General features: G+C 39.0%; 1 protein-coding gene across 1 annotated transcript in view; it reads left to right on the top strand.

Moving 5' to 3' along the window:
- FSTL5 (follistatin like 5) overlaps window positions 1-25,696 on the top strand; it is an 879,952-nt gene that overhangs the window by 267,737 nt on the left and 586,519 nt on the right. The window lies entirely within an intron of this gene.

The raw sequence follows: 25,696 nt of genomic DNA, 5'->3' as shown, positions 1-25,696 counted from the left end.
TCATGTGAGTAGTCTACTTGACTTCAATGAGTTCCTGATCCAAAGCCCAGTGAAGTTAATAGGAATCTTTCCATTGATGTCTTTCCAATCTGTCCATTGAGGGCCAGATTTTTAAATGTATATAGGTACCTAAAGGTGCCTAATGGGATTTTCAAAAGCATCTCTCTTGATTTCTAGGTGCCTACATACCTTTTAAAAATCTGTTCCTTAGGGATTTTCTAGATGAGCAGTTAGAGAACAGCAAGCTGGGTGAAAATCCAGAGCGCACTGTACCACACACTAAATGTCCCTGTGGACCCCACTACCATGCACTAAAAGTTCCCTAGTGTTAATTGATGTACTCCTGTTTCAAAGCTGTGTAGATTAAAGTTCTCAAGGGAACAGTTAGTGTGCCGTAGCAGGGTCCACACAAGCAACTAGTCCCCAGCGCACATTGTAGATTTCACCCAGCTTGCCACACACTAACTGTTCATCCAGACAAGCCCTTAGTTACTATTAAAGGACCATATTCTACTGTCAGTCTTCTTACAACACTCTATCCCCCCCCTTATCATCTGTGGGAGGTCTGCAGTGGACCGAGGGTAGCACATCAACATAGCCCTTCCCCAGAAATCATAATTAAAAGTGTTATCTGGCCCTTTGTACAGAATGAGTTTTAACTTGCCTGCTGAAGTAAACAGTTTCTACCTATATAATTAAAAGAATATGCATAAGCTATTTAAAGATCACAGAAGGGGAGGTGGGCCAGCTTTGAGTCGCTCATACTGCAAGCAGATGCACTGCCAACAAACCACAGGTGTATACTAAATAAACAAGAAGAAAATATGACTGTGATGGATGTGATTATTATTCATCTCAAATATCCTCTTTTTCTGACTCTTCTAATTTGGTAGTTTCCAGCTGTTGAAGTCTTGCCGCTGAAATGTGCCATGAGAGAATCGCATCCAAAACAAAAGAGGGGTGATTAGATGATAGCTTGAGATAAGACACAAGCCCATATTTCCTGTCACGTACACTAGCTTTACACTGGTGTAATGTCAATAACCTCAATGCAATTAGTCCTAATTGGGGGAAGCAGCAGCAAGAAGATCACATGGGGCACCCCCACTCAGGACCTTGGCATCAACTTGACCTCATCCTGATCTGTTGCAGAAACATTTGTGAAGTACTGCATGCTCAATCAATGCACAGTGCTGATTGTGACACTGACCAGGCCTTTGTCCGAGTCAAGCTCCAGTTACACCCTAAAAAGATCCATCATGCAAAACCCAAAGGCAAACCTCACATCAACATCACTAGCCTGAAGGACTCTAACACTTGTGCAAAGTTTCAATGTGCACTTGAGCTTGTTTCTGAAAAATGATTCATCTGATTCTGACACCTTGTGGGAAAATTTCAAGAATAAGACACTGGCTACTGCCAAAGATGTCTTTGGAACAACAAAGGAAAAACAACCTGACTGATTCACAGCCTCTGAACATCTGCTTTTTCCACTCATAGAAAAGAAAAAGCAAGCTCACCCAACTTTACTTCAAAAACCAGCTGAGTCCAGAACTCTTAAATTCAAAGAGGCTAAGGCGGCAGTCCAGAAAGCCACCAGAGAACATGCCCAGAAGTATTGGCAAGACCTGTGCAAAAAGATTCAGATCTGCTTTGAGAGAGGGGATATTTGTGGTACCTGTGGTGGAATCAAAGATGCACTTGGTCCAATTTGTAAAAAGACTGCAAATGTGAAAGCAAAAGATGGTACCATCCTGATTGACCGATCAAATGAACATTACAAAGAACTCTACTCAAAAGATGCCATTATCTGTGATACTGCCTTAGCTGCCATTCCCCAGCTTCCAATGATGCAGGAGCTGGAACAAATACTGACATTTGAAGATGTAGGGAATGCTATCAAAGAGATTGTTGCCTGCTGCTTTCCCAGGAACAATCAGATACCTCTGGAGCTCCTAAAGGGAGAAGGGAGAAAGCTTGCTAGTGACATCTCTGTGCCTGCTGAGAAGAAAACTACAAACCCCAGGATCTAAAAGATGCAAATATAATTACTTTATACAAAAATAAAGGGGACAGAGCAGACTCCAACAACTACTGAGGGATAACTCCGCTCCCCATGCTTGGCAAGGTGCTTAAAAGGGTCCTGCTGAAAAGACTCCAAGTCCTCACTGAGAGAGTTTACCCTGAGAGTCAATGTGGGTTCATATATGGACGCGCCATGACTGACGAGTACTTCACAATGCACTTGTTGCAAAAAAAAAAAAGCCATGAACAACAGGTACCTCTCTATGTAGCATTAGTTGACCTGCAAAATGCCTTCAACATGGTTAGCAGGAATGGCATATACAAGATCCTGTCAAAAATTGTCTGTCTGCAAAAAATGCTCACCCTGTTTAAGGAGTTCCATGAGGGAATGAAGGCAAATATTCAGTATGAAAATGATACATCGTCTGAGTTTATCATTGATACTGGCATGAAGTAAGGCTGTGCCTTAGCACCTACCAGCTTTGGCATCTTCTTCTCTATTCTTCTTAAGTACGCTTTTGGAAATGATCAATCTGGTGGACTAATTGAATCAAAGATGGACGGCAGCTTGTTCAACATCAAACAATTCCAGAGCAGAAGGCATGTCACCCAGCTCACTATTCAGGATCTGCTCTTCACAGATGATGCTGCATTCATCTTTAAATTATCTGATGGACTGCAGGTCATGATGAATAAGTTCTCTCTTGCATATATCAAGTTCAGCATGGTAATCAGTATCAAGAAAACAGTTGTCATGTCACAGGGCACCAACATTTTACCTAAAATCTACATCAATAATGAAGCTCTGGACAACATGGATCACTTCTGCTATCTTGGCTCAACTCTAACCAGCTCTCTTAGCCTTGATCGGGAACTTGATGTGAGAATCAGCAACGCTTCTGTCCCGTGTCTAGAACAACAAGTTGCTAACCGTGAACACAAAGGGGTCTGTTTATCAGGCTTGTGTCCTCAGTACCCTATTTTACAGTTATGAAAGCTAGGTCATGTACTCCAAGCAGGAGCAGAGATTGAATAGCTTCCACCTTTGCTGCCTTAGAAAAATCCCTGGAGTCACTTGGGACCAACGATGACTAACAATGAGAAAACTGGCCTACAGTCTATGCAGACTATGCTGGATGCTCACAGGCTTTGGTGGCTAGGACATGTGGAGTGTATGTCTCAAGATCGCCTGTCAAAGGCTGTGCTCTATGGCCAACTTAAGAACCACCCACGATGCAGAGAAAGGCCAAAGCTCAGATACAGCAACAAGGTCAAGCAAGGTCTCAAGGACTTCAGCATCCCACTGACAGCTGGGAGAACTCTGCCCACAGTCACTCAGTCTGGAGAAGCCAGGTCAAGGCTGGTGCAGTTATTGTGGAGAGCCATCAGAGAGCCCAGGCTGAGGCCTGCAGATGAGCCAGAAAGCAGAGCATGCTTCAACCTCCACCTGGTGAGGGGACTCGTAGCCATTATGATAAGGTTTGCCTCTTGCACATCGGGCTCTTCTCCCACTTTACAGTCAAGTACCATTGACTGACTGACTTTGTTGTGTTTCCTTTCATCTGTTAAGATGTTGGATGGCCATATATTCCCTTTATTTGGCCTACAAAGTCATCTTACATGACAAAATCTGAAATAGTTTGATGTCCACTCATGTAGGAGGCAGTTGCTAAGTTCAGAAATAGTGAAATATTAAAGAAATTATCATAATTTGTTATGATTTGTTACACAAATGTTGGTTCTTGTTCGATTACTTGATTTTATTTTGTCCAAGGTGACCAATTGAAGCTGAGCTTAGTTAGGCTCAGAGTCTTGAAAAAGAACTGGACTCCTATTTTCATGTTGGGGAAGGTTGTTGATGAGATACTAGGAGAGGTTTTATAGTGTTATGAATTTGTTGATTTAGGCACTGCTGCTAGATGTTTTGTTAGGTGGTTATTTTGGCTGTATCAGGAAAAAAAATAACTTTTTACTAGAAACTCTTCATCCTGTTCACCCACAGCTTCCCTGGGAGCTCCCCCCCCCACATTTAAAGACTCTGAATTTTGGGGGGTTTAAAGTGGCCAGTTCTCTCTTCTGGTGGCTTCTAAGGATAAATGCCATATAATAAATATAATGGGGGTCTGTCTATGCCTGTCAGGCACATATCACTGGCAGATTTCTATGCCCTGTTGTCCTAAATGTATATATGTGTGTGTGTGTGAGAGAGAGAGACAGAGAGAGAGAGAGAGACAGAGAGACAGGGTGTGCACATTGATTCAGGGAGCACTCAGATGCAGGGGTGACTCTAGCTTTTTTGCTGCCTTTGGCAGCATGCCTGCAGTACTTTCCTGCAGTACCCACCGACGAATTGCCGCCGAATCCGCCGGACCGGCAGACCTCCCGCAGGCGCTCTGCTGAAGGCAGCCTGACTGCCGCCCTCACAGCGACCGGCAGGGCGCCCCCCACAGCTTGCTGCCCCAGGCACACTCTTGGAGCGCTGGTGCCTGGAGCCGCTGCTGCCCAGATGGCAAATTGGGTAGAGTGAAAGAAGATCAGCTGCACTTTACTAACTCCACAAGTACTCAGCTCATTCTGAGTCGTCTTAAGATCTTGAAACAATTAGTACACACTATTATTTCAGATTCATAACACAGGTGTAACCATAATCACTATCAGACTTGTAACCTGATAACTAGGCTTATAGACCTCTCTTGCTGCTCCTCAAGGGAAATCAATTACATCCCCTTCACACAACACACTATCTAAAGATCTCAGCATTCACCTAAAGAATCAACATTACCCTCCCCAAAGATGTTTTTCTGCAAAGCTTTTTTGAGTTGCTTTATTTCTGACTGTGAAGCAGAATTGTGCTCTTCCATAGATGAAGTTATTTGTTTATATATCCTTGTTATTTTAAAAATGGTTTTATAAACATGTGGGGTTTTTGTTTGTTTTTTAAGTTTCTCAGGACACATTGGTGACTCTTCAACTACATAATTCAGTTAACTAATTAAAACGATAAAATATCTACCTGTTGTTTGTAATCAGATGAAAAAGCTATTACAGACAGCTTTTTTTTTAAAGTCTGTTAGAGAAAGGTTTAAAGCTTTACAGTCAATGATTATGGACAGAGAAACATATCTTTACTTAAAATAAACAAACAAATAGAACTTCCAAAGGAGATGCAAAGGAAAAGATTAAAGCAGTTGCTTTTTCCTGGAAGATGTTTTTACACTTTGGAATGGTTTGATATCAAATAATTTTAGCTTTATTAACATTGTTTTTAATCTCAATTAATAGTAATAGTTTTTTTATTAGTTTACCATAGTCTCTCAAATGTTCTCATTAATAATGAAAGGATATGATAATGACACAGTATTTTGTTATCTTACCATTTTGTATGGGATGTTTTATTATTATTATTATTATTATTATTATTATTATTTATTCTATTTACCAACTTCATGAACTTCCTATTTTCAAATCTTACTTCTTTAGGTAAATTACTTTTAGATACAAAATGAGGTGTGTTAACTATGAAAAGAGCATATCTTATCAAATAAAATATAGTAAAACTCAGCTTGATGAAGAAAAAATAAAACCTTTTCCTCCAGAAGAAATTAATGAGAACAAAAAGTCTGGGGGAAATAGTCTTTTGAAATATGTTCCTATTTTTTCATCATTTGAAATGTCATGAAAAATTTTGACTGGCTCTACAACTGGTTAAAATATTGTGTGTGTTGGGAGAGAAGGACATTGTGAATATTTGTTCAAAATGTTCCTGTTTATTTTTGAAGTTTCTGAAATTCAAAAATATTACAGTTTTCAACCAGCTGTAAGAATGGCAGTGAAACAACAAAACTCTTATAATTACAGGTTGTTGGAATACCTATATCTACAACATATATTAAAAGTAGAGATAGGCACCCTAAGTTAAAGAGTTGCAAAATATGGATCCAGGTCTACCCTCTCTTACTGTCAGAATTCCTCTGGCCCAGGGTTTTTGTTTGGGCCTAATTAATATTAAAAAATATTCTTCCTGATCCTCCCCATTTTGACTCATGTAGTCAGCCATGCTGTCTGTCTCCAGTGATTCCGGTATATGAGCAATTACATTCCTTGTTACCAGTGTCCAGGGCCGCCCAGAGGAGGGAGCAAATGGGGCAATTTGCCCCAGGCCCTGCAGGGGCCCCCATGAGAATATAATATTCTGTAGTTTTGCAACTTTTTTTTATGGAAAGGGCCCCCGAAATTGCTTTGCCTCAGGCCCCCTGAATCCTCTGGGCGGCCCTGCCAGTGTCTGAGGGCTATGCCATTCAGTATGTTAATATACACAAGGAGAGCATGGCCAAACCTGTGGGCATTGCTATCTCTAGGATATTAGTAGTTTTCATGGATGCCACAGTACAATATTTAAGAGGAGTTTAAAAAGATGGAGAAGAAAGAAACAGAAGACACATCAATTTCTTAACAAAACAGCAGCAAGTGAGCTTCATTTGGTGTGCTATGTCTTCATACTCAGTGCCATTCAGGACCCTGGGGTCCAGTCTCAAGAATCATCACATCAGAAGATAGGTATATCAGAAATGAGGACATGCACTAGTTAAGGCACAGAGATTGAAGTGTACATACTGAAAGGGAGATGAAAAGGAGAATTGAAAAAGGGAAAGAAAATGGGGAGTTAAGGTCAAGAAATTTTAATTAAAGCATATGGAGTAAAATCTATGCCTGATTCACTTCATCTAGTGGTAACTATGTTAGCAGCAAAGGCAGGCTTTGAAGCAGAGTAGAATAAGGGAACAGAACTATGGAAATGCAGCAGCTCTGAAGTTTAAAAAGCATTATTACAGTGACCTTAAAGTGAAAAGGGCTATTTTTATAAAGATTTGCTTGCTCGACTATTTCATTTTATTGTTTTTCATAGGTTCCATAATAGGCACTAATACCTGAGCTACCTGACACTGAGTGACCACAAATTTTAATCGTGTGTTGGGCAGTGGCGATCTGTGGTCAATTTAGGCTAGTAAAGTAGTACAGAAACAGACGGGGCTCAGCGATTGTAACTAATGTGTGATTCTCTGAGGCATTAGCCATTGTGTGCTATTGTGATCCATCTGAACTCAGGAACATTAAACAAGACTTTGCAGGAGCTCAGATATAAATTGGTCTCTGATGTCAAAGCTATTATTTATTTGTCTAGGGCCATATAATAGTTCAGCAAGGAACTCTAGAAACAGAGCTGACTAGCCACACTTGCAAAATAACAAGCAAAGCACATACGTTTGTAACTCAGGTGATAAAGAACAGCATAATCAGATACATTTAATGGATGGTTTAGGATAAGATATTCAGTTCAGAACTCAGACTGCCACAGAACTGGTAAAATGGCTTTCTGGGCTGGAGGAGGACAGATTAAATAAAATGTTATTCTGTCTAGTCACAAAAGGTCATGAAACTCCAAAGTCTTTAATTTTTCCACTCTTGTGAGTGGCATTTGTATTAGTTAGTTTGTCTTGTGAAATGCATATGTGGGTGGAAACAAGCTCTTAAGATTACTTGACCATGTTTTGATAGGCAAAATGGATGTGTTTATTTTTTCAGTTGCATTAACTATGCCAGGAGAGTTAATGTGAGTGAAAACTTTGCTGAGATTCAGGCTAGCTTGAGAGAGGCGGTTTTCAAGACTGGGCTAATGGGGGAAGTGGCTGCAGGTGAGGCCATGCCCCAAACTGAACCACAGCTGGCCCCTATAAAAGGCCAGGGAGGCAAAGGCAAACAGTCTCTCTCTGCCTTCAGAGGGAGATGGGCCTGGCTGCTTAGGAGCTGAGAGAAGTACCTATGGTGAAGCAGGGCTGGGGAAAGGCTGAGGAGCTCTAGCCAGGAAAGCCCCAGGCTGCGGCCTAGCACAAGGCCAACGAGTACTGGGGGTTGCAGAGGGCAGCACAGGGGTAGGCCAAAGCAGCAGGTCCAAACCTTATTGGTAGATTAGCATAAGCAGGCACCATCCCTGTAATGATAACATGAGTACGAGATCAGTAAAAAGAATTTGTATTTTATCATGGAAAGATGGTACAGAACCGTCTTTCCTTTGCTGATGCAAAACCACTTTTTTTTGCCTTCTCTCTAAGGCAGGAAGCACACTTCTACTCTAAACTTCCTCTCAGAGTTATTTTCTCGATCTCCATTTGAGAGAGACCCACATCCTTTGGGAACTGGTTGTAAATGTGCCGCACAGAGACCCAGCCAGCAGAGTAACTCTGTCATAGTATTTGAAGGCTTGATTTTCAAAGATGCTAAGCATCTGCATCTCTCATTGACTACAGTTGGAGCTCAGCACCTCTGAAAATTACGCAGACATTTACTACAATGTTGATCTGTCTATTTTGTGCAGTAATATCAGCGTAATCTGAAAAATGTGTTCCACTATTCCAGGGTTGTCGTGAAGGAATGGGTGAACTAGATACCTTCTTTCCTTTCCGGAACATTAAGCAATTTTTAGAAAATTGGAAAAAAACTGTTACAGTACAGTAATTATGGTTTTTTGAAATGTGTTGTCCATATACATAGTCTACTCTTGGTGTTCATGTGCCCCATGTGCTTGAGATGAGAATTTTTTGGCCAGTAGCATTCGTTAGGGCCACACTAGTGCTCTCCTGAATGTCCTTTCGCCTCCCCACTTAAGGACATAAAGAATGGGGTGGACCAACCATCCATCATTTCCTTCATCAGAACAGGAAATAGTGTTTTGTAAATGTAGCAGCCCCCAGATGGCTGCTCTACATAATTTGGAGATGGGAACACTTCTGAAAGAAGCTGAAGAAGCTGCTTGAGCTCTGGCCAAATGAGCTCTAACCTGATCCTGCTAGATCATTCAGAATCAGAATTCAGTATCACAGGGCCGCTCATAGGATTCAGGGGGTATGGGGCAAAGCGGAGGAGCTGCGGCACTTGTACGCACCCAGCGGTGGTCCGGGTCTTCGGCGGCATTTCGGCGGCGGGGAGCCCTTCAGTTGCTCCGTGTCTTCGGCAGCACTGAAGGGCCCCCCCGCTGCCGAAATGCCGCCGAAGACCCGGACTACATGACTTTAGTGGGAGCTGTGTATGCGCATTCAAGGACAGATTTTGGCTGAAATACAAAAAAAATCAAAAAAATTTCAATCTAAAAAAAAAAAATTGCTTGGGTACTTACTACTGATACAGAATATCTATACACCCATACCATTGACATTCGTCCAGTCTTTTGTGGCAGGACATCTTTTTGTGTTGTGTAGTGTACAGTGCCTAGCATAAAAATGTCCTGTCCTATGATTAGGGCTCCTAGCTGCTACAGCACTAAGTGAAACAATAATAATAACATTGAAATATTGCCCCCCCTTCCCCAGGCAGCCCTGCAGAATCATGAATCTTAGCTCTGAGAAGTTGTACCATGAGTAATTCATTAGAAACTATTGACATTGGTGTAAATGGTTCCAGCAACATCAGTACAGAGAGAGCTGGTACCAGTTCTGAGAGCCCTGAAACTAAAACTTCAGTCAGGACCAGATACAGCATGAAACTGTTCTTTAGCTGGTACCATAGCATAGAGACTGGAGGATTTGTTGCGGGGGATGGGGGGAGGCGAGGGGAGCCAGAGAGATCCATCTCAGGTCTTGCGCTTCACTTAGATGAGATCATGAGTCAATCTATGCCTCTTTTCTTACTAGGTCCCTCAGATGGTGAGCTGTATTTATGCTCTTTAGAGATGCAATGCTGTATCCTAGCCCTGTCAGTTGATGATGAGGATTTGAGTACAGGAACAGAATTTAGGGCACATATCTGGCCCCAAGAGATGCTGCTAGCCAAAAGATTCTGAACTCAAGATCCTGGGGTAAATATGTGCCAAGAGTGGAATACACATGGACAATCATTCAAAGAAGAACTAAACCTTTTATGACAGACTGAAATATTCTGACATTTGGCTGGATCTAGAAGTGAGTATATTAAAAAACAGAGGGAAGTTGCTCTGGATGTATTTCTGGATAGAAATAAGAAGCTTGTTCTTATTAAATGTGCAGCCCATTTATTTCATACTGAAATGGTTTGAATAAGCATCAAAACTTTTGAATTTGGACTCTGAATATTTTGACTTATGCCAATTCCCAGGTGTTTTCAAGCTGTGCTTAGGGGGAAATGGAGGTAGTTGGGATAATTAAGGGGAACTGAAAGGTTGCATCTGAATGCAAAGAAAGTTGCAGGGACTAGGAAAGAGCACTACTGACAACTAATTAATGTGACTACATTTTATTATATTTGTTATGCCTGCCATTTTGGTATGGAAGACACAAGGCACTTACCATTACTTTAGGGGGGGAATATATGTTTCAGACTATACTACTAGATAGAATGTCACATATACTATATTACAAAGATATTCTGAAACAATGTGTTCCCCATAGAACCTCAACAAATGCTTTTAAGCTGGAAAAGCAAAATTGAAACCAAACAAAATAGATTTAAACAGTTTGCCATATCATATTTCATATAGCAATTAATTTCATAAATACACTGGTGTCACTGTGCCTCAGTGGGTCACAATTGAGAATACTGAATGCAGGACAAACTGCTGAGAAATAGGGCAGACTCACCCCAAACTGGAGGTTATTCTGTCATTAGATTATACCAAGCCAGTAACAAAAATAAATTTCTGTTTCGCCACATTGGTTAACAAGAAGTCAAAAATGCAGTCTCCTTAGGCATTTCAGACCTTGTTTCACCACCCAGACACTGGACTCTGACGAATGGTTATTGAAAACTAATTTAATCAAATATAGGGCTCGTCGAGCCCAAGGGATCAGCCACTTAGCCAGGTCAATATATAACCCAGATTTTACCCAATAACGCTGGTGCCAATCCTTTAGTAACCAAAAGCTAAAGGTTTAATAATAAAAGAAAGAATAAAGGAGTTAATAATGGTTAATAGATCATACACATAAAAATAATTGCAAAGTCCTTATATCAGGTGTGTGGCAGTGATGGCATAACTGCTGACTTATAAAGTCTCTGGTAACTTCTGAAAGATTGGAAGGTCCTCAGTCCATAGTTCAATATGCTCTTTTTAGCTGTAAATCCACAGTCCAGAAAATCAGAGCAGGAAAGAGGCAAAATAGAGACAACTCTGGGGTCTTTTATATCCTTGGACACGTGCCTGGAAATTTACTGTCTCAAACAAAGCTCTCAGCCCGATTTGTGGAACGTTACTGGCACAAGATGAAATCTAGGGTCACAAGATGAAATCTAGGGTCACAATAGCATATCATATGTCCTTTTATCGCTTGATGACTCACAGAGAGTAGCCATTGGCCTATTGGAGCCTGAAGCATCAGCAGGAAGGGCTATCTAGGTGGACTGTGTTTCTTCCATGGCCTATTGTGAAAGCTAAGTGTCATCAACATGTAGCTGTCTGGCCTCAACATAAATTTTATCTGGTGGGTGTTACCCAGGAATACAATCACATGCATAGGATACAAATCCATGGCCACATATACACATTATAATCATCCTTAGCAAATAACTTTTCCATTGACACCACATCTGACAGAGTTTGTACAAAACGTGTTGCAATTGTATAACAGTGGCAATATCAATTATATAAATTGTTGTGACAGGTTGGATTACAGAACCCCCCTGGAAGCTACCACCTGATGTGCCCAGACTATTTCTACCCCTGCTTTCCCTGCTAGCTCAGGACTCCAGCCCCCTGTCTTGCTGAACCAGACACTCCCATCTGCTCCAACAAAGACCCAGGATCTGAATTACTTGCCCCAAAGCTGCAGGTTTACCTGAAAACAGCTAACAGAAGTGTTCCTGTCTTTAACGCTCGGATGCCCAACTCCCAAGGGGGTCTAAACCCAATAAATCCATTTTACCCTGTATAAAGCATATACAGGGTAAACTCATAAATTGTTCGCCCTCTATAACACTGATAGAGAGATATGCACAGTTGTTTGCTCTCCCAGGTATTAATACATACTCTGAGTTAATTAATAAGTAAAAAGTGATTTTATTAAATACAGAAAGTAGGATTTATATGGTTCCAAGTAGTAACAGACGGAACAAAGTAAGTTACAAGCAAAATAAAATAAAATGCACAAATCTATGTCTAAACAAACTGAATACAAATAATCACACCCTCAAAGATGCTTCAGTAAGTTTTTTTCCTCAGACTGGACACCTTCCAGTGCAAAATTGATGCAAAAAGGGGTGTCCCAGACACTGCTGAATGCATCCTAGGAACTTCCCATTCTTCGTCTTATATTATTACAGCTTCTAACCCAACATTAGAAGTATCAGTGTATAACAGAAATGATTCATCAAAATCAGTTCTGAACAAAGCAGGCTTTTTCTTTGTAAGGTCCATTATGGAAATAACAGTGTTACTGAATCCCTTTACAAACCTCTGGTAATGTCTGGTTAGACCAATAGTGGATTGTATCTGCACTTGCAACATAATCTCTGCATATTTCAGGAGCTAATGAAAATAACTAATTTATCCATACAAGCTCTGGCAAATGTTTGGAACCCATTTAGCATCAACTCAATGTAAATATTAATGTTGTCCATGGTGTATGCATCTTGGCATTTAGCCATGAAAGGCATGGATATCTTCATTTTGATACCATCTAAATTATTTACAATGATAGGGGATGAGTATAGATGTTTACTATCTTGTATGTTATTTATAGTGAAGTAAATGTTTTGTCCCTAAATGTACAAAACATTTGATCTTTTTAGCTGCTCATACAACTATTTATGGAAAAAATTCTATGCAAATACATATGTATTTTGCTTAGTCAATTTGAAATTTTTACTCTAGTCAGTGTTGGAATACTTTAAATGCTCTCATGATCAATTCTCTTTCTTTTTATGTGCCTTTCTAGCTTGCATTTATTTCCTGGACTGGTTTTTTGTCATCTGGCTAAATAAGTCTGTTAGCAGTTTCTGATGTCTTATGAGCTCCATAGTAAGGTGTTTATAAATTGTTCATTTTACCATGTTCAGGGACATTCTTTAAAGTTCATAAACTAGTTCATTAGAGACTGTGAACATTCAATGAGATATTTTATATACATAAAGGTACATGAACCTTTAAAAAGTATCTAGGAATTTTTATGAATTCTTATTCATTAACTGTGAATAAGTTCATGAATGTAACAATATGATAAATGTACTTGAACTTTTCTGCAGAGTTCCTGACCAATTCATTGATCATGAATAATTTAATAGTCTTTTAATTAAATTTTCATGTACTGTTCGTGAGCAAGTTCATCTTAGCCCTAACATGTACCTACAATTAAAAAAATGCTGTGAGATTTATTGCATTATTCAAGCATTAATTTGAATGCAAGGAATATCATTAACATTAAAATAGGACAAATAATATATCTGAAATATTTTTATTGGTTTAAATGGCAACATACCAGAGAGTCTGAATACCAACTATAATAAACTTATCTAGAACCTTTATATGTCACCCATGCCCCAAGGTGATTTATAATGTGATGTTATGAATAATTCTGTTATAACAACCAAGGTTTTACAAGAACAAATAGTTTTTTCCTATTGGTTTAAGGTGCTAAAATGGGTAGTGTTGTTCATTCTTGTTAAATCTTGCAAGCAACTTTCTGCACATTATTTTTGATGTTACTAACTTCACAATGAGCTAAGAAAATTATATTCAAGCATGCAAACTTTATCTCCATGTACAATCCATCTTCAACATTATTATGCAGTCTGATAGTAATTTGGCTTTCCCATATAATTAAAATGGGATAATTTCAATTTTTTTTCTAATTTCATGTGGATTTTAAATGGTGATTGCTTTAATTAAGCTAATTAAAAGGGAAAAATAAAAATCCCTCTTTTCATGGTTGTTCTTTGTTAAAGGAGCTCTTAAACTTTTGCTGGTTTCATAAAGCATTTCTTATTTTAAAAAGTTGCCTTTTTCTTTCAAGTTGTGCTCTATCACTGCAAGGTTATATGGGTCAGAAGGGTCATGATGTTTCTTTATACCTATGCTCACCTGTCACTTCTGATAACACAGATGAGATAAGTAGTTGTGAAGAGTCTCAATGTCAGATTTTTTCTAATAGTTTTATAAGGCTCAGGCTGAAGGTGAATGAATTTCTGCATCAAATTAAAAAATGTCACTTCTTTCATCTTGTTCTCTCACATCAAGTGCCAATAATTCTAATTGTACAGCATCCTGGGGGAATGGTTCTAGGGGCTAAGTACATATATATAAATTGTTGTGTAATAAAAGCCCAATAATAGATTTTAAGAGCATAATTCCTTAACTGTGACCTTCTTATCCCACATACACATACAATATATACTTAGATGTGTAAATAACACCTCAGCATTGTCATTATCAAGTGGGCTTGACTGAATATGCCATGTGAGCGCTCTGACATTCAGTGTTAACAAAACTGCAAATGATGCAGTTAGTCAAATCAGCTTTTATAAAGTAGTTTGAAATATGACTTTCATAAAAATTAATGTTTGCTAAAATAAAGCAGGTATAGTTTGCCCAAGAACACTCACAGGTGCTTCCTAAAATGTGGGGCTGAACTTGATGTTTAAAAATGATTTATGCAACTAGACAGTGTAATCAGACTATCAGTGAAATGAAACACTGGCCGCAGTCATCACAGTACAGGTCTTATTTGAAAGATTCAAGATGTGTGTGAGAGATAAGGTAGCTAGATGATACACAGGAGATTGCAATTTCAACAGCAATTTACCAGAAAGCTAAAAATAAAGAACCTTCCTTTCCTAGAAAAATGTAGATGTGGTTTTGCTGAAGAAAATCATAGTTTTATTTACCTAAAAGATTAGAGAATTTGATTCTAATTCACAAAGAAATGTAGGGACTCGAATGTAAATTATCCCCAAGGGCATTTCAAAAGATATCTGTAGCAATTTGATAGAATCTTTACATATTTTTTTAAAGTTTAACATGATTCTCGTCAAGTTAAAGTCATTTTTTTCTTGTCATTAAAATCTTTCTGCCCATAGAATGGATGCTTTATAAGGTAATCAGTACACAAGTCACATCCATCATGCTGAGTGGGAAAAATGGGGGATGGTCAGGAGACAAAGATTGAGTGAAAAAAGTGTTATGAAAAAATCAGACCACAAAAATATACATGTGTTAAAATAGTGTAATTTTTGCGTTCTTCTGATAGTGTCAGTGTCTTAACTCCTATGTAAAAACATGTCAGTAACCATTTAGACCAGTAAAATATTAACTTTCATATAGGGATATAACTGGAAATACTCCTTTTGCTTCTAAATTATCTTTTGGGTTTTGAGAGCGGACGGTATGTTGCAGATTTTCTGCCAAGTTCAGCTTGCTGCAACAACAGGGCAGTTTCCAATGAATTTCATTATCACACCTATAAAAAGATGCAGAGTCAATAATGAACATCATCTAATACACAGAAAGAAGGAAATGTGATTTGGCCAGCAAGCTCTACAGATGCCTTTCATAGCCCAGTAATTACAACACTTGCCGCTAAGAGAGGAGTGCAAGCCAAGCAGGAAGTGGAGACACTATTTAAGGAATTAACAGCAAATTCAAATGTTACTGCTTGAATGATATTTCCTGGAGCCTGACACTTACCATTAAATGTTTACTTGAAAGATTAGGGAAGTACTGAAAGAAGATGGAAGGGCACAGCTTGAAGTGCCATTACTATTAAGGAAAGGAGCAATTGGGAGGATTATCATTTCAGTAGTGCTGCAAATGTATACATACATCATCTTGATTTCTTACATACTAATATAAAATCTATCTTTATTCAAAACCGTTAACAAGGACTAAAGATTAAATATAAACCTGGTAAATACCTTGTATAGCATGGAACCACAAAACATGTTTTTAGTGTTTAGCATATTTTCAATAATGTATGCATTTTAGAACTAATACTGGTTTTGTTTGTTTTTTAAACTTTTTATTACTCCATAGTGGCTTATATAATTAAAAAGAGAGTATTCTTATAAGATATAATTGACAAAGGGAAGGGAACTAATACTAAATTGGGTGAATTGATGAGAATTATAGATTTGTTTCAAACTTTGATGGGCTAATGGGATTATGATCCCAAATTAGCTGTTACAACTCAAGAAAGAGATCTTGGAATCATTGTGTATATTCTCTGAAAACAGCCACTCAATTTGCAGCAGCAGTGAAAAAAGCAAACAGAATCTTGGAAATCATTAAGAAAGGCATGGAAAATGTCAGAAAATATCATATTGCTTCTATATCAATTCATGGTACAGCTACATCTTGAATACTGGATGCAGATGGGATTGCCCCATCTCAAAAAAATATATATATATATTGGAATTGGAAAAGGTTCAGAGAAGAGCAACAAAAATGATTAGGAGTATGAAACGGCTGCCATTTAAGGAGAGATTAATAAAACTGGGACTTTTCAGCTTGGAAAAGAGATGACTAAGGGGGGATATGATTGAGGTCTATAAAATCATGACTGGTGTGGAGAAAGTAAATAAGGAAGTGTTATTTACTCCTCCTCATAACACAAGAACTAGGGTTCACCAAATGAAATTAATAGGCAGCAGGTTTAAAATAAACAAAAGAAAGTATTTTTCACACAACACACAGTTAACTTGTGGAACTCCTTGCCAGATGATTTTGTGAAGGCCAAGACTATAATGGCGTTCAAAAAAGAACTAGATAAATTCATGGAGGATAGGTCCATCAATGGCTATTAGCCAGGGTGGGCAGGAATGGTGCCCCTAGGCTCTGTTTGCCAGAAGCTAGGAATGAGTGACAGGGAATGGATCACTTGATGATTACCAGTTCTTTTCATTCCCTCTGGGGCACCTGGCATTGGCCACGGTCGGAAGATACGATAATGGGCTAGATAGACCTTTGGTCTGACCTAGTATGGCTGTTCTTACGTTTTTATGTTAACACTTGAATTCTTGCGTTTGAGGGGAATATCTGATGCCTGAATTCAGGGGGTGTCCTTTTGTTTTGCAAAATGGCCAAGGACTTTTTTTTTTAACCCAGATTAAAAAAAAATGTTTTTGCTCCAAAAGTAGGCTATAATTATTTAAATATAAACATCAAAAATCAGAAGAAAATGAAGTAGTGTGTTTGGTCACAGGATTACTGTGATAGCAAATTTTGAGAGCAATGACTATGTACTAAGGTATGTGCTCAGTCAGTAAGTTTAGCTTAAATATTTGCATACAAATGGCTAAATAGATGCTAAACTACAGTAAAAGCTTTATTATCCAGCATGTTGGGGGAATGGTGGGTTCCAGTAAGTAAAAAAATCCAGTTAACTAAGAGGGAGAGAGTTTGGGGGTGGGACAGGGCTCAGGGCTGGGGGTTTGGGTGCGGGAGGGGGTATGGAGCGCAGATTCTGGGATGGAGTTTGGGTGCAGGAGGGGCTTGAGGCAGAGGATTGGGGCATGGGAGGAGATGCAGGGTGCCGGATTCGGCGGCTCCCCATAAGTGGTGACATGTCCCTGCTGCTTCTCGGTGGAGGTGCAGCTAGGAGGCTCTGCCTGCTGTGCCTGCCCTGCCCCAAGTGCTGGCTCCGTAGCACCCATTGACAGGGAACCACAGCCAATGGAGCTGTGGGGGTGGCACCTGTGGGCATCAGTAGCATGCAGAGATGCCGAGCCCTGCCTCTGCCTGCAGATGCCACCCTCACAGCAGCAGGGACATGTTGCTGCTTGTGGGTGTTGCCCATTTCCAGCACTCTGCACCCCCTCCCATGCCTCAACCCCCTCTCCCTCACCCAAACTACATCCCAGAGCCCAGGCACCACACCTCCCCCTCCACTCTGAACCCCTCATGGCCATTCCTCTGCCTAGGAGCAGCAGGAACATGTCACCACTTCCAGGGAGCCACACAGAGCCAGGTAGAGAGTCTGCCAGCCCCGCACCAACCAGACTATAAACTGGATTTTCAATAAAGATCAGAAATGCAAGTTTATAGAGTTTTCCAGTTGGTAAAGTGCCAGATAACACATATTTTACTGTATTTTCACATTTAAAAGATTCCAACTAATGAATAAAACCAGTAGCAACTGTGATTTGATTGCATAAAAAATGTTCGATTTTGCATTGGCTCAGTGACCGTGGAGTGAGCTGTGCTGACACTGACCACCAATTTCCTAATTTATGTGCAGCGTATCTAGATACCATGCTAAGAAAAAGATGAGAAATGCATCAACAGTTCCGTAGATTACATAGATTGGTTGATTTGCTTGGTTGGAAATGTATTAATGCTTCTGACTCCCTCATTAAAAATTCAAAGTTAAGTTATTTTATTGAATGCCAGTGGACATGTTAAATAGAAGGTAATTATTGGAAATAATTCAGTTGTCCCTAGTGAGGTCAAATACGTTCTACTGTTTATCTCTACTGGATTCAGAAGATGCTGACGGTACTTATCAATTCAGTGCTGTGTGGTAGTTGTTCTATGCACTTCTATGAGCACTGAGAAATTGTAACTGTTTGTTTTTTAAAAAAAGTAATAAAGAAGACATGAATCACTGAATGTTCATAAGAAAATTCATTATCCCTTTGCATGAATAGGTCTAAAGGAGGGAAGATCTTTGGTCCTTGGGTGAAGACTTTAAAAATTCCAGTTATTTGTTTTTTTAAAAATTGTCTCTACCGTGACACATTTCAGACATCTGATCAACACAGTTGGTGATATTTTCATATTCTGTCTCTAAAATAAACCATTTGACTTAATGAGACAATTATCCCCATTTGATAGACACTGTGGATGTTATCTAGGCCTATGTGGCACCTGAGGCATTTCGTTCACAAACAGAACCTCACTGCTCCATTTGCTTGGGTCAGCAGAGACCCATCATCATCCAGGTTGACTAAGTCCTGCCTCAGTGCAGGGGACTGGACTAGAGGACCTACCGATGTCCCTTCCAGTTCCACATTTTTATGATTTTATGGCTACTTCCCCATGGGGGCTCAGGTTTGTTGAACCCAAACCTCTATCTGCAGATATCTCCACACCCCATTCTATCAACTTCACTGTTTATGTGTTTGGATGATGAAAGATGGCTAGTGTCTAGGCCTTCTGATATTTTTGGAGCTAGTTAGCCTCTCCCACACTTCACTTAGGTGGTCAGGGACAGATTGTCATTCTTTCCAGGAGACTTCAGTAAGGAACACTGCCTTCTCCAGTATTTAAACTTTCAACAACAGACTACTTGTCTCTTCCCTCCATAGCCAGTACAGCTGGAACAGAGAAAATACAGATATGCCATATTTTTCATCTATGTCCTACACTCGTGGCACCTGGAAGTCTTCATTTTCAAACACACAGGCCTCTATCACTTTAGCTAAAGAAGAACTGCAGTACATAGTAATAGGATTAATAGAGAAGATATGCTCTAATAAACCTTCAGTAAGCCAGCAAATGCATGAGCAGGTTTAATGTTCTATCCAATATTGTGTAATACATTATATCCTAGTTAGGCAAAGCAGATCTTTCAGTATCTAATATAGTTGAAACCAAATACCAGATAAATTTGAGTGACTCACTTCAACACTCATTGTTGAAGTCAATTAGAATTGTGCCTGAGATCTGCTGGACTGGACTCTTAATATTCTAAGGTGGCCAGCTAGTTATGTAGCACATCTTTGCACCACAAACTCTCTGATTCCCCTCCTTATATTTTCTCCCTCTTCCACCAATAGAAGATGAGTGACTTGAGAGCAGTTCTGAAGCCAGGTCTTCAGTGCCATAGCAAAAGGCACTGTCACTAAGCCACCTAATGACACAAAAATAATTGTTTTATCTAACTCTAAAGGAATGAGAGAGAGAGAAAATGTATATGAACAAACCACATAACAGAAGTATAAATAACTTTCTTAAGTCAGATTTAATAAACCCTACATAGCACTTAAACATTTACTGTGTTTCTTCATTGCCAATAAATAAACCCTAAGGTTCTTAAAACTGATGAGTATGGCAAACTTTTTAAAGCAATCATATAATTTTTCTAGAACAAGGAGCATTTCTAGCTCTATGCAGATATCTTACTAATTTTCTATTCTTGATTAGGAGAATGACATCGGGACATACAGTATTCTTCAACTGCAGAAATAAGACAAGAATGTTCTTTACATTACAAGCATGCATATACCTTACATTATTTATTGCGGTAACAAAAGCATTCCATTATCTTAGATCAAATATTTGTATATGCTCCTTCCTATCTTGGCAGATCAAGAGTGTCACCTTTTATACAGTTAAGGTGAAAGAACCACTGAGCAAAGCTGAATGTTGTAGCTGTGCAACTGTAAGGATGTGGGAGGTGACACTCAATCTTCAATTGATATGGAGAAGTGTATATTAATATTTCATAAATCTTTGTGGTTGTAAAATTTTGGATACATTTCAATACATTTTTCACGTTACTTTTTTTCAGTGCTCACCATAGAAAGACCCTGATTAGTCTAGCTAGAATGATTCATAAGCAATTTAAGAAGGTTTATTAAATGGCTCTGATTTTCGCATAAAGATATAATGCAAACTAAAATATAGTATAATTTACTGGACAATGTTTTTTCCAGGAAAATGTTGGTGATATTTAAAGGTGCCATACCAAATTATTATTATTTACGCTATAATATAAAATTCCCATCAAGCATGCAAATAAAAGATAAACAGCACAATAAATCACAATACTTAGGATATATTTTCTTCTGAGCTCTCTAGCAGTAGCTATCGTATTGTTAATATTAAGGATTTCCTGTCTACTTCCAACCATTATTATAGCTAAACTAGCTTATACTGTTGACAATTTAGCACATTTTAGGGATAAGAGAAATGTATATAGGTGTGCTGAGTTTATAAAGCAGAGAAAGCAATATTCAGCTCACAAATATTTCATTTGCCCAGACAGAATTATGCCTGGTTGGTGCTTTTTGTAAACCATGTTAGGAAGTTAGGAGAAGTGAGGTGCCCTAATGTTGGGCTTATGGAAATCTGCTGATGCCAGAAACTGATTCTTGTTAGGCTCAGTGTGCCCTGGGCTTTCTCACTCCCAGTATGCTAAAGGGTCAATTAAAAAGGGAGGAACATTTCTTTGTCCACCTGTAAGCCAGGTAGAATGGGCTGTTGGACAGGATCCTGGCCCTGTTGTTACCAGGAGGCAGATCTTCAGTTGGTGTAAATTGTAAATAGCTCCATTGACTTCAATGGTCTTTCTTTCCTAGTTTAATTTTCAGAGTAAGGTAGTTTATTTCTATAGAACGGTAACAGTTTACACCTGCTGAATACCTGGCTCCTGGATTTTTGATGAACAAACCAGCTAGCCACACAAAAACCTCAGGGATTAGCACATTAGTAAAAATATAGATTGCCATCCTGTCACTTCTAAGTAAATGAAGAAACCAGGTTAATTGGGTAAAGGTTCACATGGGGAAGGGCTGATATTCTCTTGGGAATGGAGTGGGGGGAGCACTGAGTGTAGGGCATCCTTAATATGAATATAATAATACAAATCCAGTAAACAGCCTAGTTGACCATCACTAGTTCATTGTTGTTTCATATAACAATTTCCATACCTTCTGAAGCTAATGTGGAGTCTACAATAAATGCTCACATTCTCATATCTTGAACCTATAAAACAAGAGGCTGCCATACTACAACTCTCTGTTTTTCACCATCTTAGTATGAAAATTAAACTTTGAAAGACAAAGGAATTAATGGTAAATTCTCAGAATGGAGAGGGGTAACTAGTGGTGTTCCCCAAGGGTCAGTCCTGGGACCAATCCTATTCAATTTATTCATAAATGATCTGGAGAAAGGGGTAAACAGTGAGGTGGCAAAGTTTGCAGATGATACTAAACTACTCAAGATAGTTAAGACCAAAGCAGATTGTGAAGAACTTCAAAAAGATCTCACAAAACTAAGTGATTGGGCAACAAAATGGCAAATGAAATTTAATGTGGATAAATGTAAAGTAATGCACATTGGAAAAAATAACCCCAACTATACATACAACATGATGGGGGCTAATTTAGCTACAACGAGTCAGGAAAAAGATCTTGGAGTTATCGTGGATAGTTCTCTGAAGATCTCCATGCAGTGTGCAGAGGCGGTCAAAAAAGCAAACAGGATGTTAGGAATCATTAAAAAGGGGATAGAGAATAAGACTGAGAATATATTATTGCCCTTATATAAATCCATGGTACGCCCACATCTCGAATACTGTGTACAGATGTGGTCTCCTCACCTCAAAAAAGATATTCTAGCACTAGAAAAGGTTCAGAAAAGAGCAACTAAAATGATTAGGGGTTTAGAGAGGGTCCCATATGAGGAAAGATTAAAGAGGCTAGGACTCTTCAGTTTGGAAAAGAGAAGACTAAGGGGGGACATGATAGAGGTATATAAAATCATGAGTGATGTTGAGAAAGTGGATAAGGAAAAGTTATTTACTTATTCCCATAATACAAGAACTAGGGGTCACCAAATGAAATTAATAGGCAGCAGGTTTAAAACAAATAAAAGGAAGTTCTTCTTCACGCAGCACACAGTCAACTTGTGGAACTCCTTACCTGAGGAGGTTGTGAAGGCTAGGACTATAACAATGTTTAAAAGGGGACTGGATAAATTCATGGTGGCTAAGTCCATAAATGGCTATTAGCCAGGATGGGTAAGAAAGGTGTCCCTAGCCTCTGTTCGTCAGAGGATGGAGATGGATGGCAGGAGAGAGATCACTTGATCATTGCCTGTTAGGTTCACTCCCTCAGGGGCACCTGGCATTGGCCACTGTCGGTAGACAGATACTGGGCTAGATGGACCTTTGGTCTGACCCGGTACGGCCTTTCTTATGTTCTTATGTTCTTAAATAGATGAGTTGAGAGAGACTTGTAAAGAAATATAAAAGCCAGGAACATGGTCTATTTTTTCTAAAATATTTCCTTTCATAAAGTTAAACCACTTAAAACAAGGCTTACTTTGCATAAAATAAGCGTTAATTTCTAGAAATTCCCTCTTCCCCCTCCACCCCGCTGCCTTTACTCACTTAAACTACTTTAAAAGCTAAACATACAATTTGAGGGACAGGTAAAAGGGACAGGAATAATTTTAATGTGATGCTCTAATAACTATTGTGTTTTCCTTTTCCATACTGAAGCACTCCCATTAAGTATGAGAGTTGGGGACATCTGTTGAAAGGACTGAGGAGTGGGAGGGAAGAAAAGAAGAGACAGTGTGAAGTTATAGAGCCTCCACACAGGGGCCGGCTCCAGGCACCAGCTAAGGAAGCAGGTGCTCGGGGCAGCCAATACAAAGGGGCAGCACTCCATCCGGTATTGGGGCAGCCCGCCTGGGTCTTTGGAGGGAATTCGGCGGCGGGTCCCTCAATCTCTCTCTTCCTCTTTGAGCTGCCACCGAAGAGGAAGAGAGGGAGTGAAGGACCTGCCGCCAAAGAATGGAGAGGATTTTTTTTTTTTTTTGCTTGTGGTGGCAGAAAATCTAGAGCCAGCCCTGCCTCCATAAGGAGGCTTTGTCCCACTTGTCTCAGGGGAACCCAGTTCTGAAAGCAAATGTTGAACAAACTAGTGTTTAGGCCCTGATTCAACAAAGCACTCAAGCACATTTATCGTCAAGAGCTTGAGAAAACAGATCCCGATTAAGCAAAGCACTTAAGCACATGCATAAATCCCATTGAGTTCAATGAGACTTCAATACATGATAAAAGTTAAGCACATACTTGAGCGCTTTGCTGAATTAGGGCATAAATCCCTTGATTATTCTACATGTGACAAATCTCAAATGCTTAAATACAGAAAAATTAGTCTGTCAAAATTATCTCCATGGGTGCCAGTTTTCTGCACATACAGCACAGCCACTGGGCAATTATCACTAGAATCATATTTTAAGTTCAGGAATAGATATATAACAAATAGGAATGCCATTTACCATTAAAATTTCACAAAATAAAAATAGCTGTCCATTATCTCCATGACTAATCTACTCCAATGTCTTCATCTGTTTCATAAAATATAGAAGGAATATTTACATTTCCCTTAAGATTAATGCTACAATTTAAAATATTTTATAATATGAATAGGAGAAACATTTTTAGTGGAAGCAACTGTAAACTGTCAGATTATAGTTCAACAATGGCATTAATCAAATGATTTGATTAATCAATCAAAATAGTATGTAATCAATTTTTGACACCTGTTTTTTATATGAATTAGATTATAAGAGTCTCACAACAAACACTGTGCACTCTGCATGCTGTTGTTAGAAATTTCCACGTCTTTTTATTTGCACATAATTGCTTTTCAAAGATAATTTCTCTCTTTGGATAGTGCTGAAAGATGGGAAAAGATGAACACTTTCCTTTTCCTTTACCTCCTTTTATAAAAATTAAATAATAATGAAAACAAAGCTCAACATAACACTAAAAGCTTACACATTCTTCACTCTCTTGTGAATATACTATAAAACAAATGGTCTCCCAGAAATATGTCAGATGACAGCCCTTTGTAACTTGTTCATTAGAAAGAGGTTGCTGCACCATCAAAGAGAAAATGAAATTTTAAAAACTCTAGACATGCTTAAATTGAAATGATAATGTAGTTTTTATAGACCACATCTGTAGTACCCCATATTAGATGAATAAGTATATTTATTATACAAATTTTAGCAGAAGGCTACATTTTGCTCTGAGTGACCTCCATGCATTGGAGTGAATGGAGTAGCTTTGGGGTAAAGAGGGACAGAATTTGGCCTATATTAATTATTTTGTACATCTATATATATAAAAAGAGATCAAAATGTTCAGAAATATGTTCATTAAATCTATGCAAGACTATGTACTGTTTATAAACTGTTCTGAAAGTACTAGTTCAAATATTCAGTATCTACAGTTCAAAAATCAAGATGCTTATTGGCTACAAAAAACACATGCAAATTTTCTGTTCTCAGATTATTCTAACTCTGGATGAGTGTAAATCTCAAAATCAGATTTCCAGTGCAAACAGTTGTCATTATGATTTCAAAATTAGCTGTCCACCAGAATTCACAAATATTCTTGCCAGTAAACTTTTCTGCTAGCATATTGTGGAAACAACAACGACTCCAACAAAAAATGAGATGAGAAGACTTGTCTTGAAAGCTTGTCTCTCACACAAACAGAATTTGAGCCAATAAAAGATATTACTTCAGCCATCTTGTCTCTCTAATGAGAAGACTTGAACATAAGTGTAATTTACTTTAAAAATATAAACAAATGTTCAGAAATGATGGGGCATGCACCTCTGTGCAAGGTATGTCTACGCTACAATTGAAAATGCTGGCCCATGCCAGCTGACTCAGGTTTGCAGGGCTCAGCCTAACGGGCTGTTTAATTGCAGTGTAGACATTTGGGATCAGGCTGGGAGCTGGGCTATAGGAACCTGCAGGGTGGGAGGGTCCCAGAACTTGGGCTGAAGCCTGGGCCTGAACAGCTACACCACAAATAAATAACCTGTTAGCCTGAGCCCTGAGAATCCAAGTCAGTTGGTATGGGTCAGCCATATGTGTCTAATTGCAGAATAGACGTACCCTGAAAGGGTTACTATGGGCCTCTTAGGCCAATTATGCTACCTGGCTTCACCTGGTAATTAATGATGA

The sequence above is a fragment of the Mauremys reevesii genome, linkage group 5, assembly GCF_016161935.1.
Source record: "Mauremys reevesii isolate NIE-2019 linkage group 5, ASM1616193v1, whole genome shotgun sequence".
Taxonomy (NCBI): Eukaryota; Metazoa; Chordata; order Testudines; family Geoemydidae; genus Mauremys; species Mauremys reevesii.
This window is presented reverse-complemented; position numbering and strand designations above follow the sequence as displayed.